The sequence below is a fragment of the Syngnathus leptorhynchus genome, chromosome 2 (genome assembly GCF_054491065.1).
Source record: "Syngnathus leptorhynchus isolate UIUO chromosome 2, UIUO_Slep, whole genome shotgun sequence".
Taxonomy (NCBI): domain Eukaryota; kingdom Metazoa; phylum Chordata; class Actinopteri; order Syngnathiformes; family Syngnathidae; genus Syngnathus; species Syngnathus leptorhynchus.
Window position 1 is genome coordinate 23078115 of NC_141196.1, and position 17292 is coordinate 23095406.

General features: G+C 46.8%; 1 long non-coding RNA gene and 1 pseudogene across 2 annotated transcripts in view; both read left to right on the forward strand.

Annotated features, from left to right (window-relative positions):
- The window catches only part of LOC147061294 (uncharacterized), a 26297-nt gene continuing 9005 nt past the window's right edge, over positions 1–17292 (forward strand). For both annotated transcript variants that reach the window (XR_015065539.1, XR_015065540.1), the window contains exon 1: positions 1–138. This is a non-coding gene — a long non-coding RNA (uncharacterized LOC147061294). The remainder of the gene's footprint in view (positions 139–17292) is intronic.
- On the forward strand, positions 17134–17252 carry LOC147061295 (5S ribosomal RNA; annotated as a pseudogene).

A 17292-nucleotide genomic window follows, 5' to 3' on the forward strand; every position in this document is an offset into this window, starting at 1 on the left:
CAGCAGTCTCAGCAATAGATGATGTAAGAGAACATTCACAATCAATATGCCCAACGTCCCTCCCCGAATGTTGGGCCAACAGACTGCTGAATTCCTTTGTTCATCATGCCATCAAACTGTAAAACGCCTCAATTAGGGGTAGGAGCTTCACTTAATTTTTTTCTCGTCTTTGTTACTCATGTGCAATGTTCTCTTTTGTACTATTTCTGTGTGAGCTACTGAGACCACAATTTCCCGAGGGAGCAATCCCAAGGGATGATTAAATTGAGTCTAAGAATTCAATACATCTATGAGACTAACAACGAGTGCAATGTTGGCAACGTGGGTGTTAAAGTATCTAAACTATATAACGCCTTCTAGCCATCTGCCAAGAGGTCTCCGAAATGGCCTAGTTGACTCCGAGATGCATAAATTCTTAGTGATTTTCACCTGTTTCTTTTTCAAGACGCACGAGTGACATCTTATTTACTTTTGATTGAGTGGTGGAGGATTATAGTTGATCAATAACTATGAGTTTACCTTTTTTGTACTGTATACATAGGCCATTTTTACCAAACTCTAAAATGAATAGATGTTGATGAGGAACTATGATCCCAAAAAGACACGATTGAGGTTACATGATTCTTATTAACACTGCATTCAAAGGGAAAGTAGGTCACATTAAAAATATAGAACTAAATACAAAGCGATACCCTATATATTTTATTAAGCAAAGCTTTTCCCCTTGACATTGTCCCAGAAGACCAGTGAATGAAGCAGGAGTGCCTTAATTTATTCATTTGGCTGCCAGTTGATGAGGCTTTCAGCAGATGGTGTGTGTGTGTGTGTGTGTGTGTGTGTGTGTGTGTGTGTGTGTGTGTGTGTGTGTGTGTGTGTGTGTGTGTGTGTGTGTGTGTGTGTGTGTGTGTGTGTGTGTGTGTGTGTGCGCGCGCGTGCGCGCACGCACGAGCGTGCGTGTTTTGTCAAATTACTGTACAACATAATCTTTGGCATTTGTGTTCACCTAATCATGCAGAGCATAGCACGTTGACGCAATGCTTTGCGTGACGCAATGTTTTGTATGCCCCTTTAATCTTCTAGTCTTGTCTATTGTACTTATCATTGGCCTTCCTTTCCATGTGGTCAGTTTTGTCTTTTCTAATTCACAGGAGCATCTATGTATACAACGTTTGACAAAGGACCTTGTTTTCCTATTTCATCTGCCTTTAAGCTGTCATCTTTATCCTATGTTGTTTGCTCTTATCATCCCTCTATTTTAGTCTTCAGTATGATTGCTTGCGTTTCCCTTTACCACTCTTTGTTTGATTATTCTCAAAGCACCAGTGCCACCCAGTGGTGTGTAAAGAGAAGCCCCAAACCACAAAACTAATCAACCTCGTCTAACCTACTGTTAGGCGAGCTAGGCAGAATTTAGGGGGCGGCAAAATCATCAGGTGAACAATTAGATTTCTTGATAACTTGGAAATTGGTGGGGGCGGGGGTGCCATTTTTGGAAGTTGTCTAGGGCATACATCTTTATTACATTAGATTGGCAAGATGTTGTTTTAATCTTTAAAGACATACTCTCTATGACTTATGGATAGGGAGGATTGTTTTTGATTCGGAAAGGGGAAAGTTCGCAGAAGCCCCCCAATCAATACAGTCACTCATAAGTTGGCCGGACACAGAAGTAGAATAAGGGGCTGCTTTATTCTCTCTTCCATCCAATTCACATGGCATTAAAATGACTTACTCACTCCGCCTGATATTGTCATCTGCGTAAGCCTTTGACTGCCTAAAAACATGCCTTTTCAAAAAAACAACCCTTTCTATCCAACACGCTTTCAGGTTCACGTGATTCCCGAATTCTGGACACCAGAGTCCGTGTAAAATAGAGATTTAGATGTATTTTGCTCCGGAAAGGTAGGGTTTATTTAGGGTGTTTTTGTTTGTTGGCCTTTGAATCCCATAAAAGAAAAAAAATTGCTTCTTAAAGAACCTAAGTCACCAGTGTTGCTGGTCTCTTCTAGGGGTGCAAAGACCAGGGGAGCACTCTGTTGTGTCCGAGGTTCCCCTAGACTGGGACATATAACACAAGGCAAAACTAAATGGCAAGTGACATTGCAATATACATAAGTATGATGGGAAGAGAACATTAAGTCAGACTCCATGCAGAATTGTTTTGCAAGCTGACTTCAGCCTTTGTCTCCTTGTAGCAAGGCCTCCATTTTAACTGGGGTCCTTCTCTATCTCCAGTGTTTTACTAGTAAAAGAAACATGTGCAATCTGTCTTTGATCATTGGCTTAACAATGTAAAATTGGCTAAACTAAGCCACAGTTAATTTCCGTAGACACTCTTTTGTTGTTGCACTGCTCAGTAATGCCTCTGTGTAAAAGTTGTTTTAGCCAAGTTCTTATGGCTCATCTCACATTTCACCTATCAAAATAAAACACAAATGGAATGGCACTGATATATCTGAAGTAACCTGGGCATGGAAAGTCACATCACTACCCCACTGTTTCTTGTGTCTTGCGTGACATTTTGCCTGGATTACCCTGCCATTTTCTTCATCATTTTATTTTTAAAAAACTTTAACACAAATATATTTGCACCTTTATGCAAGTCTCTTCATTTACAATTTTGTTGATTAACGTTATCTTTTTCTGTTATCTCTATACGTTGATTCACTGAGTGCCGATTTGTTATTTTTGTTTTGTCTTCTGCTTTAGAGTGTTTGTGCTGAGTAGGGACTTGAGGGTTATTGCTGAGCTTTATTACAGTCATCACTTAAGTTGTGGTGATACATAATAGATGGATCTATCAAATTTCTTGAATAAAACACCATCAAAACTGCACTCAGTGCCACCGTTATAGTCAATCTAATTATTAAATAGTGGCCTAGTGTGATCATTTTGTAGTTCAGGTTCCCTCCCATTTCCATTACATTGTGAAAGCTATTTAGTGAAGGCTGGTCCAGTGACAGATTAATGACCTAAAGGCATAGATAACACATTGAAATGCATTTTATTGCTGGCAAGAACATAAGTCATACTTACAAACAATATGTTTTTGTGTAAATAGCTAAACTTGTAATGGAACTAATGGAAATTGTTAACATAAGCGTTTCAGTAACACTCAAAAGTCCTAAATTATTTATTGTTGCGAGTGTTTGGTATTTGGTACCTCAGTTTTCAATGGAGACTCACCAATTCTCAATACAACCACTGTCGCATCATTATTTTTTCATTTTGAAAACTATAGATATTGTACAAAAATGCAAAATAACAGCCCCCAATTTGACACCTACCCCTCCATGAGTCGTCACCTTATCGTGGTGGAGGGGTTTGCGTGCCCCTATGATCCTAGGAGCCATGTTGTCTGGGGCTTCATGCCCCTGGTAGGGTCACCCATGGCAGAAGGGTCCTAGGTGAGGGGCCAGACAAAACACGGCTCAGAAAACCCCTTATGATGAATAAAATATATGGATGTCGTTTTCCCTCGCCCGGACGCGGGTCACCGGGGCCCCTCTCTGGAGCCAGGCCTGGAGGTGGGGCTCGAAGGCGAGCACCTGGTGGCCGGGCCTTCGCTCATGGGGTCCGGTCGGGCATAGCCCGAAAAGAAAACGTGGGTCCCCCTTCCAATGGGCTCACAACCTATAGGAGGAGCCAAAGGGGTCGGGTGCAGAGTGAGCTGGGCGGCGGCCAAAGGCGGGGACCTTGTCGGTCCGATCCCCGGCTGCAGAGGCTGGCTCTGGGGACATGGAATGTCACCTCTCTGGCTGGAAAGGAGCCCGAGCTGGTGTGTGAGGCAGAAAGGTTCTGACTAGACATAGTCGGACTTGCCTCCACACATAGTTTGGGCTCTGGTACAAGCCCTCTCGAGAGGGGCTGGACTCTCTTCCACTCTGGAATTGCCCACGGTGAGAGGCGTCGAGCAGGTGTTGGCATACTTATTGCCCCCCGGCTGGGCGCCTGCAAATTGGGGTTCACCCCGGTGAGCGAGAGGGTAGCCTCCCTCCGCCTTCGGGTGGGGGGACGGGTCCTGACTGTTGTTGGTGTCTATGCACCGAACGGCAGCTCAGAGTACCCACCCTTCTTAGAGTCCCTGAAGGAAGTGCTGGAGAGCGCTCCTTCTGGGGACTCCATCGTTCTACTGGGTGATTTCAATGCTCACGTGGGCAATGACAGTGAGACCTGGAAGGGCGTGATTGGGAGGAACGGTCCCCCCGATCTGAACCCGAGCGGTCTTCTATTATTGGACTTCTGTGCTCGACACGGATTTTCTATAATGAACACCATGTTCAAGCATAAGGGTGTCCATGTGTGCACTTGGCACCAGGACACCCTAGGCCGCAGTTCGTTGATCGACCTTGTAGTCGTGTCATCGGATTTGCGGCCGCATGTTTTGGACACTCGGGTGAAGAGAGGGGCGGAGCTGTCAACTGATCACCACCTGGTGGTGGGTTGGCTCCGATGGTGGGGGAAGATGCCGGTCTGCTGGGAACGTCTGGCAGAATCCCCTGTCAGGAAGAGCTTCAACTCCCACCTCCGGCAGAGCTTTTCCCACGTCCAGGGGGAGGCGGGGGACATTGAGTCCGAGTGGACCTTGTTCCGCGCCTCCATTGTTGAGGCAGCCGACCGGAGCTGTGGCCGTAAGGTTGTTGGTGCCTGTCGTGGCGGCAATCCCTGAACCCGCTGGTGGACACCGGTGGTAAGGGATGCCATCAAGCTGAAGAAGGAGTCCTATAGGGCCGATCAGTGCAGCGTCGGCAATAATGCGGACTCTGTACCGGTCCGTCGTGGTGAAGAGAGAGCTGAGCCAAATGGCAAAGCTCTCGATTTACCGGTCGATCTACGCTCCTACCCTCACCTATGGTCACGAGCTATGGGTCGTGACCGAAAGAACGAGATCCAGGATACAAGCGGCCGAAATGAGTTTCCTCCGCAGGGTGTCCGGGCTCTCCCTTAGACCTGCGTGAAGCTGCCCCCCCCCCCCCCCCCCCCCCACCCACGCAAAATTTAAGGAAAATAGTCTGTTTCGTTTGTGCTTCGTTTGTGCTGGTTTGTGCAGCAAAAAATTTCGTTTGTGCAGCAACGATTTTCGAGTTATAAAATATTATTTTATAGGTCATCCAGAGTTCACCCAGCCCCCGCTTTTTCTCCAAATGGACCCAAAATGGTACCGTTCGTTTGTGCTGGTTTGTGCAGCAAAACGTTTCGTTTGTGCTGTTCCGGTTTCGTAGATATTAGACATTTATTTTTATCGCGATGACGTCACCCAGCCCCCCCTTTTTCTCCAAATGGACCCAAAATGGTACCGTTTGTTTGTGCTTCGTTTGTGCTGGTTTGTGCAGCAAAAAGTTTCGTATGTGCTTGTTGTATATTTTGAGCTAACTCATGTTCCGTAGTGGGAAAACTCCGGATGTGGGAGGGGGAGCTTCGGGGACGTTCAGTGTTGTGAAGTACGGCCTGTGAACTGACTGTGTTGAAGGAATAAAGCAGTATCCATCACGTCGTTGTCCGAACCATTCTTGCTACATCAGAACCCGGAAAATAGTAAGGATATAACAAAACTGGCGACGAGGACGTCTGGACTGACGCGTGTTGGCCGGCTTCATCTCGAAGGGTGGAGTGGATTGGTGGACTGTTGGCAACGTCGTGAGTAGTGTGGTGAAGTGTGGAAAAAAAAAAAAAAAGGAGTGGCCTGCTGAGGGAAAGCAGTGCCATACGAACAGGAACTTGTAATGGCGGGAATGATTGGCTCAATTGGTCCCTTTGACGAAAGTATTGAACAATGGAGCTCATATACTGAGCGTTTCGATTACTTCGCCATGGCCAACGATATAAAGGAGGAGAAGCTGGTGCCCACGTTTTTGAGTGTAGAAAACGTTTAACCTGCTACGTGACCTACTTCAACCAGAAAAGCCCGGCAGTAAAACATACCAAGAAATAGTGGATGTACTGGCAAACCATCTTTCACCGAAACCCCTGGTAATCGCAGAAAGATTCCGATTTCACAGACGCAGCCAAGAAGAGGGCGAGTCGGTCACCCAGTTTGTAACAGCCCTACGCAAGCTGGCTGAACACTGTGAGTTCCAGGATGTGTTAAATGACACTTTGAGAGACAGGCTGGTATGTGGACTTAGAAACGAAGCAGCACAGAAGAGATTACTCACAGAAAGTAACTTGACTTTGGAAAAGGCCATTAACATCAGTGTAACAATGGAAATGGCAAAACGGGAGGCCCAGCAACTAAGTGCTACAGAAAGAGTGCACCAACTCTACAATAATAAACCGAACGCGCAAGGGCCATGTTTTAGCTGTGGTAAATCTGGACATCTTGCATCGACGTGCTGGTGCAAAGAGATGGACTGTCGTAACTGTGGAAAAAAAGGGCACATAGAGCGGGCGTGCCGAAGTAAACAGGGCACGGACAAAAGCTCAAGGGCTGGGAACAAAAGTGACAATGTGAAATATAAACAAAAAAGGCATGTTCGCACCATTTGCCATGATAATGAAAGAAATAGTGATTCTTCGGAGGAAGAAGTGCCTGTAAATACGATACGAGTGATGAATGTAGGTGAGAGCTCAGATGGCTACTGGGCTGAACCCAAGTTGGAGGGACATGTGGTGAAAATGCAGATAGACACAGGGTCAAAGGCATCACTAGTGTCACACAAGATCTACAGGAAACTCATGAGGCACCTCCCACTACGTCCATCAGACACAGTGTTTAAGGCATATACGGGACATAGAGTGCACATGGAAGGGATGACCGATGTGACTGTTCAGTACCATGGGCGAACCAAAAAGCTTCCCCTTTATGTGACCAAGGGAAATCATCCTGCTATAATGGGGCGTACATGGCTACAGGGAATCCGGCTGGACTGGCAAGCGATAAGGAAACTGTCACACGGTTCCACTCCGCTACAAGAAATACTCGAGAAACACAAAGAGGTTTTCCGTGATGAATTAGGCAGCATGAAAGATATAACCATTAAGTTACATGTCAAACCTGATAGCAAGCCTGTGTTTATGAAAGCTAGACCAGTACCATACGCCATCCGATCCAAGGTAGAAGCTGACTTGGACGCCCTGGTCAAGAATGGGGTTTTGGAGCCAGTGACCATCAGTGAGTGGGCCACACCGATCGTTCCCGTACCAAAAAAAGATGGGGGAATTCGGACCTGTGAAGATTTCAAGGTAACACTTAACCCTGTGTTAGCAGCAGAGCAATATCCACTTCCCCTAATTGATGACTTGTTTGCTGGACTGAGTGGGGGACAAAAATTCAGTAAGGTAGATCTCAGTCAGGCTTACCTACAAATGCATGTAGAAAAAGAGTCACGTGAAATGTTGACCATTAACACACACAAGGGTCTCTTCAGATACTGCAGACTGCCGTTCGGCATCACGTCAGCCCCGGCACTTTTTCAGCGAGCGATGGATCAGATCCTTAGTGGGTTACCTGGGGTACAGTGCTACCTTGACGATATCCTGTGCACTGGATCTACCGATGACGAGCACCTGCGCAACTTGGATGCTACCCTTCAAAGGCTGAAGGACTACGGCTTAAGAGTCCGTAAGGACAAATGTGACTTCTTCAAGCCATCTGTAGAATATCTGGGGCATGTGATCGATGCAGAAGGGCTGCACACTGCACCATCAAAAGTGGCAGCTGTCGTGGACGCGCCCCCACCCCAAAACATCAGCCAGCTACGATCTTTCTTAGGTCTGCTGAACTATTACGGACGCTTCATCCCCAATCTGTCATCACTGCTTCAACCCCTGCACGAACTGTTACGCCGAGACAAAACGTGGAAGTGGACAGCCAGCTGTCAGGAGGCTTTTGAAAAGGCTAAAGGAGTGCTGACTACATCCAAGGTCCTGACGCACTTCAACCCATCACTTCCACTGCAGCTCGCCTGTGACGCCTCTCCTTACGGAGTAGGGGCGATTCTCTCTCATGTCCTGCCGGGTGGTGAGGAAAAGCCAATCGCTTTTGCATCAAGGACATTGAACAAAGCAGAGTCTAACTATGCTCAACTGGAACGAGAGGCACTGAGCATTGTTTTTGGAGTTAGGAAATTCCATCAATACTTGTATGGGAGGAAGTTTACGCTCCTGACGGACCATCGGCCCCTCACAACCATCCTCGGTCCACACACTGGGATACCGTCTCTTGCTGCATGCCGACTGCAGAGGTGGGCTTTGTTGTTGTTGGCGCATGCGTATGACATCAGGTATCGCAAATTAGACTTCCACTGCAATGCGGATGGCTTGTCCCGATTGCTTTTGCCTGTCACGAAGCCGGAGTCGGACACGGTGGACCTTTTCTACTTCAGGGAGGTGGAGAGAGCACCTGTCTCAGAGGTGCAGGTAAAAAGGGAAACTCGGAATGACCCGGAGTTATCGGCGGTCATGGACGTTGTCGTCAAGGGTCGATCTGCTGGCGATAATGCGAGTCTGAAGCCTTTCCTCGGGAGGAGATTGCAACTGTCTGTCCAGTCTGGGTGTTTACTCTGGGGTAGGAGGGTGGTCATACCACGGTCACTTCGCACAAAAGTGCTGCAGCAACTGCATTCGGGACACAGCGGAATAGTACGAATGAAAGAAATAGCGAGAAGCTATTTTTGGTGGCCGAACATGGATCAACAAATTGAAGAGTTGGCAAAAAGATGTCCATCATGCCACCAAGTCAGGAACAATCCTCCACTAGCGCCTCTTCACCCCTGGGAATTCCCACAAGGACCATGGCACCGGGTGCACATTGATTTTGCGGGACCAGTGGAGGACAGGATGTTCCTTATTGTTGTGGATGCACACAGTAAATGGCCAGAGGTGGCTATCATGAGATCAACCACTGCAGAGAAGACTATCGAAAAGTTAGGGGAACTGTTTAGTCGGTTTGGATCTCCTGCCCAGCTAGTCTCTGACAATGGACCCCAATTTGTCTCACAGGAAATGGCAGTGTTCCTGCAAGCTAACGGTGTCCAACACATTAAGTCAGCCCCCTACCACCCCGCAACAAATGGGCTTGCTGAGAGGTTTGTTCAAACCATGAAGCATGCCTTGAAAACATCACAAGGACAAGGAACCCTGCATCAGAGACTGCACCACTTCCTACTAACCTATCGGAACAGTCCACATGCAACCACCAAGACATCTCCTGCTAGCCTGATGCTAAAGAGAGACCTGCGCACCACATTTGACCTCTTGAAGCCCTCAGCAGTGAAGGACATTGTCCAAGGTCAACAGGAAAAACAGGTTAGGTGCAGAGGACAGAAGGGCAAAGGAAGAGTTTTCGAGCCAGGAGACTCTGTGTTGGCAAGGAACTACCGTGGCGAACTAAAGTGGATTCCTGCCACTGTTATTGCGCAAACGGGACCAGACAGACCAGGTTTCTGTCCAAACCTCTGATGGTGTATGGAGAAGACATGTTGATCAACTCCTGCAGACTCAATTAGGGCCAGCAGAGCTGTCCCTCAAAGATTTTCCTGAGAGCTCTGCCTATGTCAAAACACCGGTTCACATACCCACCCGAGTGCAGGACTCAATCACACTCGCGCCAACAGTCCCAGCTGAGGATGTGCCCGAAACAGAGACTGTGACATCTCCCTTTGCAGAAGCTCCTGCAACAAGTTCGCCATTGATCGACCATGGAGCTGATCCTGTGCCCCCTGATAGGAGATATCCTATCAGAGAGCGGCGAGCTCCTGCACGCTTTGACTTATAGGTTCGTGGTTGACCCGAGTTATGGGGATGTCTAGTTCTAGGTGCGTAATTCTGTGTTGTTCATGCATAAAGCACGTTCATTGTAAGGGGGGAGGAGATGTATATTTTGAGCTAACTCATGTTCCGTAGTGGGAAAACTCCGGATGTGGGAGGGGGAGCTTCGGGGACGTTCAGTGTTGTGAAGTACGGCCTGTGAACTGACTGTGTTGAAGGAATAAAGCAGTATCCATCACGTTGTTGTCCGAACCATTCTTGCTACATCAGAACCCGGAAAATAGTAAGGATATAACAGTGCTGCTCCGGTTTCGTAGATATTAAACATTTATTTTATCGCGAGGACGTCACCCAGCCCCCCATGCTATGTTTTTTTTAGTTATTACACATTTCATTTATAGCGATGACGTCACCCAGCCCCCCATGCTATGGTTTTTCAGTTATGACACGTTTAATTTATAGCGATGACGTCACCGTATTTCGTCGCGAATGTCAACAATGTCAATCTCTGGAATGCTTCTGATGCAAGACGAATGGACCCAGATTGTTTGTGCCGCAAAAAATGTTTGTTTGCGCTCAGTGAATAATTCAATTTGCCATTTATTTAATATGAATTTATTTTCGAGAGATGTCAAATCCTTGCTCCATAGATCGTTGATTAACCATTTGTCTGTGCCATTGGAATTTTTCATTATTAAAATCATGCATCTTCGTTAACCCCCTGTCATGTATTTTATTCTAACAATTTTTCACTTGTTTTTCACATCCTGATAACTCCTCAATTCTTACACATCCAACTAATTACCATGCAAAGTGATCTCTGCAGGCCAGCTCTGTACACCTTTGTAAAAACAAACAGACACAATATCTGGTCAGCTCTGGGATTCAGTCATGATGAACCTGATCCTGAAACTAGCAGTGAAGCAAGCTCGGAATCAGGTCCTGAACTGTCATTTCAGCTTCATATTCCTTTTGACAAGTGGATGGAATTTATTCCGAAAAAGGCTGAATACAAAGATAAGAACCGTCAAACCCAAAGAAGAGAATATACCATTTTGAAGCCTGGCACCTGGACCCACATCATAAATGAACACATCTGGAAAACAGTCAAAATTCCTTGCACATTTGTTTTTAAAAGAGCCAAGGTCTATCCATCGGTCTCAAATAATTATATTGAAATCAGGGGATACTGCAAGGAGTGCCATGGCCTTCTCAACATTAATTGTGGCGGAGAGACAGAAATTAACAGCCCAATAATCTTGAACTGTTTCAAGATTTCAAGAACATTAAGAACAGTGTTGACTCCCTTCACACGTAGCTCAAAGCGGTTTCTATCTGGACAGTTGCGTGAGCAGGTAGCCAAGGAACTTTGTGAGGGCAGGATGGAACCACATGTATGGCGAGCATCACAGGCAAATAAACTGATGGACTTCGGAGACTCTGAGCCAAGCCAGGACCGACCCAGGATTCTCTTGGGCATTATGTGGCATACTGCAGGAGGACTGCATATGCCTGGGAGATCTATAATGACCTGGGAAGTGGAGTGAAAGCAGCATCAGTAAATACTAAGATCTTCCCACATGCTGTGTTCTACACAGTGCAGTGATGCATTGTTTGATTTGTTGAAAAAAAAAACGTGTTGATAAGGTTCCCTTTGAAAAATAAAGTTATTTTTTCACGTTTTCAAGTTTCTTTTTCTCGCTGTCATCAACTTCACATACATGTATTAATTGTTGCATTAATTAATGTTTTGGAACAGACATAGACTCACCAGGTAATTTAGGTTGCGGTGAACCTTTTTCACGTCAGATGTCATTTTAATAAATTATCATATAGGCTTATTGATAACAAGGAAATTAATCAATGAGCACGATAACACTAAAAGCACTAAAAGCACTAAAAGCCATTTCCCGCAGTGAAAGTTTTCTGTAAGCTAAAAAGAAAAAAAAAGGCTAAGAACATATTTACCTTGTATTCGTCTTGCATCAGGAGCATTCCAAGAGATTGACATTCGCGACGACATACGGTGACGTCATCGCTATAAAGTAAATGTGTAATAACTAAAAAAAAACAAGCAGCACAAACGAAAATTTTTGCTGCACAAACCAGCACAAACGAAGCACAAACGAATGGTACCATTTTGGGTCCATTTGGAGAAAAAGGGGGGGGGGGGGCTGGGTGACGTCATCGCGATAAAAATAAATGTCTAATATCTACGAAACCGGAGCAGCACAAACGAACATTTTTGCTGCACAAACCAGCATAAACGAAGCACAAACGAAACAGACTATTTTCCTTAAATTTTGCGTGGGTGGGGGGGCCAGCTTCACGCAGGTGAAAGTGGCCCTTCCACCTGGGCTCCGTCCACTTTCTGGAGATGACTCGGACGTACACGTGTACATGTGAGCTGTTTCTCCACCGACAGGCCCTCCTCCGCCGCAGCGGATTTCTCTCCAATCTGTGCAGAAACACTGGACACCAAAGCAGACAAATAGGACCAGTATGCTGTATGAGACAAATTTGGGACCGTAACATCCTCCGGTGGGACGAGCGTCGTTGCTGGTCCCGGCATTAGACGACCTGTCATCAATTCAAACGGTGCAAATCCAGTGTGCCTGTTAACAGATTGCCGCACAGACAACAAGGCAAGCGGAATCGCTTGGAGCCAATTCATTTTCATTTGAGCAATAATTTTGGCCAGTTTTTCCTTCAACGTCCGGTTCATTCGTTCAACTTTGCCCTGGCTCTGAGGATGGTAGACACAGCCAAATTGATGCTTCAAACCCAAAATTGATTCCACCTTGGCCAAGGCTTTGTTGTTAAAGTGTGTACCATTGTCAGAGCGGATCAGGGCCGGAAAACCATGTGTGGGGATGCAATGGGTGATCAAAGCCTTGATCACAGCAGCAGAATCTTCTTTCGGACACGGATATGCCTCAGGCCAGCCTGAGTAAGCGTCAACCAACACAAGCAAAAAGCGTTTCCCATTCACTCTTGTATACATGTCGGTGAAATCAATGATCACCTCTGCCACGGGGTCGGCTGAAACAGGCCGGGCTTAGGCTTCAACGTAGGACGTGCATTGAATGTCTGGCAGGACTCACAATCCGCAACGAATTTCCAGACCATGTCCGAGAGTCTGGGATGCCACCAACTTCGAAGATGGATCATCATGGGATGGGGACCCACATGGGAAGTTGTGTGTGCCTGTGACCGGACCTCCGCCATTAGCCTTCCTTCCGGAAGAGCGGGCTGGCCTTTGGGTCCTACCCACAAGCCATCTGATTGTTTGACAGCCTTTGCTGCCAGCCAGACTGATTTTTGTTCCCGGGACGTGGCATCCTGGGCGGCACACAGATCGGCATGTGAGAGCGACAGAGCCAAACAGGAGTCGGGGTGTTCCCCGTCCAGATTACTGGACCGCGGTTCACCAACATCATCTCCAGCAATCCTGTGTCTGCCATGGGTGTGCATTCTGAAACTCAGACCAATACAAATTAGAAATGTGAGTTTTCCGCCAATCGGTCTGTTGCAACAACTGCTTGACCATTGAGCCTAATTGTCTGGCCTCGTGTCCTGGAGCAATAGCCAGCGAAATGTGTGGCACCCCTTTCTCTGTCATTTTGAACCACTGCATTTGTTCATGTGTCAGTTCAGTTGCCGCTGCAACTCCCTCTTTACCAATCAAAATACGTGATGAAGTTAAATCCCACATGTGCCCTTCAATTTCTTCAAACAAATCCCGATATACATCATCACTTTTTCGGTCATAATATAGAGTGCAATGCAAAGGATCAACAGGTGGGTGGTATGGCGCCAGTGAGCAGATCCAAGGTTTCCACAGTAGGTAGGTCGAGAACACACCACCACCAGCAGGGGTCTCTGGCTCCAGCCTGGCCCAGTAGATGGTTGCAGTTTCTGCTTCTGTCGGTAGGGGCGCCATCAGCCACTGACCATGTTTTTGTATTTGTTGTGAACACTGAATGCTGACGATTCAGTGCATTCAATGCATCTGGAAATTGAGTAATCACTCCCTCTGGCCCACACAGAATTCTGGCTTCAACGGCTGACAACAAGTCCTCCCCATCAAATTGATCGGAGTGTCTGTGGAATGGATGTATTTGTGCCACAGTCTACACCCTGTCCGGGTGATCACAGTTTCAAGTGGTTTGGTAAAAGGCAGAGTTCGTGGTTTTCCCGAGAAGCCAACTAAAGTTGTTGTTTTCTTTGACAGTGAGGATACAGGAAGGGCAGTGTTTATTGATGAATACGTTGCTCCTGTGTCCACCAGCATCTGCACAGGTTTTCCCTCCACTGTCACATGAAGCATTGGCTCCGCCGGGCCACTGCTTCTCTGGCTCCCCGGGCATCCCTATTCAAATTGTCCACACCAGAGATCATCATGTTGATAGTACTGACCTCCGTGTGCTTGTGGCTGTTGCCAGGGCCGTCCACCAGACGGAGCTGTTCCTGCTTGTTGCATCGGCGCCTCGGGTTGACGTGGCAGGCCTCCGGCTGGGCGGGCGGCTCCGTGCGGTCGATACTGCGGGCATTCTCTTGCCCAGTGATCGGTTTCGCCGCAGATGAAGCATGTGTTGGGCAAATGGGGTTTGTATGTTGCCCTCCCCGGGTACGCAGGTGCATTCCCTCCCCGGCCTCTGTATCCGCCCCGGAACTGGCCCCTTCCGCGTCCCACCACCTGAGGAGCCTGTGACATTTACATTTCCTTTTTCTGTGATTTAGACTATTTAGCTTCACCATGCATTTTTGCCAACTGTAATTTAAACAACTGTTTGGATAATGCGTCTGTCTCGTTATCAACTTTAGCTTGTGACTCAGTAAACATTCTGCAGTGAAGCAAAAGATGACGTTTAAATCGTTCCTCGGCACAAACCAGAATGTCAGGGTCTGACATTAGCTGCTTCTTCACATCTGGGGGAAGTCCATCCACCAGCCCCGTCCGGAAGAGCACCTCTGCCTCGTGCGTGAGAGTCGGATGGCGACCTGTGGTTTCAATCCAACTCTCCACACGTTACGTAATGTTGGGCAGGTGGCATTTTCACATCATAAGGAAACATAGTGGGGGCCAGATCGGTGGGTTGTGGGGAAAGTCATTTTAATGTTTTTAAACAGGGGCGCTGCTACTTGTGGCAAGGGCACCTCCCTCCCGAGTCTCGCTGTGCCTGCTGCTTCCTCAATCGCCTGTAATTGCACTAGGGAGCATGCTCCTGCCAACATCTGGCGAATGTCACCAAGTGTGCAGGTCTGCCCACTCATCAGAGCCAAAAATTTGTTCAGCCACACCTTGCCTCCTCTGCTTTTCTCACATTAACAACACTTTCTACGGACAGTTTCTTCTGAGTGGCAAACAAAGCTGTTGCAACTGTTGCCATATTATGCAAAGAGCGTCGCTCTTCCTCTCTCTCCCTAATGTGCTTCTCGAGCACCTTGCGCTCACGCCAGCCGGCCCCTTTCTGCTCGTCTTCTAAGGAGAGCTTTCTTTTCAGCACCTGACCCTCTTTTTGCTGCAATACCCGTGAGAGACGTTCCATGTCCCAAGTTGTTGAAAAACCCTGAAACAATTTGTCAGCTTCCAATTTCGCGTAGACTTTTTGGTGTCTCACACGCTCCTTTGCCACTTTCTTTCTGTCAATGCCACTCACAATTTGCGCTACCACATTGCATACATTCTTTCAATCTCACTCCTATCATTCCTCTCAGCGCACACACACCTCTCATCACACACACTATCTCACTCCATTCATTCCTCTCAGCACACGCACTCCTCTCATCTCACACACACACACACACACACACACACACACACACACACACACACACACACACACACACACACACACACACACACACACTCCCCCCAATTTGATTCATTTTGGATATTTTAGAGGTCTTATCTCTCACAGGAGGAACTGTTACCACAACCAGATGTCTGCACGAGAGAGAGGAGAGGTTACAGTCAGTGACAAATTGAATTTGCACCATGTGGAATCTATTGTCCCAATACTTATGCCGGTTCCCTTTAACTTTAAACATGTCATATTTTGTTGAGTCACATGGTTGTCAAAAACGGGCTTTACCACCGGATGTTTTTGGGAGGCCTCACTTCTCCCAAGATCTCAAAAAACCTGGCTATTTGAATACGCTCGTCAACGTACCCTTGTCCACCACGACGAAGCTAGGTCCCGGACCTATCCGTAATACGCGCAAGTCCCTGACTTTACCGTACACGTCACACACGTAAGTTCCAAACTTATTCACCGTTTGTATCTTAACTTCTTGCACACTTTATTTGATCTGAACAACAGTCTCCTCTTAAATTTCCTCTTTCAATTTGCAGAATTTCGACTTATAGTAACAGGTTTTCTGCTTACCTTATCAGTGATGAGCGCTCAGGGTTGAGGAGACGTTGTACCAGCTCAACGTTGTGCACTTAATCCAAACGGTTCGCCGACCGAGAGACAGCGTCCCAGACGCTGTCCGGTGTCCTGGATACAGACCACGAGTTGCCAATTACCCTTCTCTTGACATCACGTCGGGGTCACCAAGAAATTGTTAGGATACAGATTTTTAGCTATTGATCTGACTCCAAATTGCGATCAACACTTAACACAAGTTTCTATGTCCCAATCCACACACTGGCGCACCTAACAATTTTGCGAGTTCGTTCTGTCAAAGAGAAGACCGGTAGATCAATCAGACCAAATTTACCAATTGTTTATTCCTAACAAAGCGCACTAATACAGGCCTGGGTCCAGGGTCCGTCACACTAAAACTCGTGCGTTTTTGTGACCACCAAAAGACGACACATTCACTTCAATCGTTCAAGCAATCTTTTACAACACCCATTACGTATGGCATTCGGAAACTTCAGCCCTAGTTTTAACTCCGACATTGAAATTATAACCCGAGTTTGAAACGTAAATTGTGTGGTCTCATCCATACCGTTGTAGTTCACAATTCTTACCACTAGAGGGGAGACTATGTACAGTAAATAAAGAGTCTGGCTCCCTGTGAACTCAAAGCAGCAGTCTTCATTTGTAAAATAACCCAACATTACATACACATTGCGCTTCCATGTAGTAGTTTTACCCTTTTCATGACATTTACTTTGATACAGCAAAATGCAGGTCGCAACGGCAAATTCGTGCTACCACACAAAAAAGTTGTCAATAACGTTTCATGATAGCCATGTTTCCGTGAAACACCAAAAGTCTTGGAAGAAAGCCTTTTTCGGACCTGGTTGTGACATGGATGGGAGACGTTCAGGGAATACCAGGTGCTGAAAGCCTTTTTTTTCCCATGTCAATTGTGAAAGGAAACTTTTACGACAGCCATCAAGTTGCTTGGCACGGGTTTTCAGGGGCGATTGTGTCTATAAAATGCAAAACTCTGCGGACTCTGACGGCTTACGGCCACACTACCCTGAGAACACCCGATCTCGTTCGATCTGGGAGGCAAAGCAGGGTCAGGCCTGGTTAGTACTTGAATGGGCGACCGCCTGGGAATACCAGGTGCTGTAAGCTTTTATTTTATTTTTTTTCACTTCAATCGTTCAAGCAATCT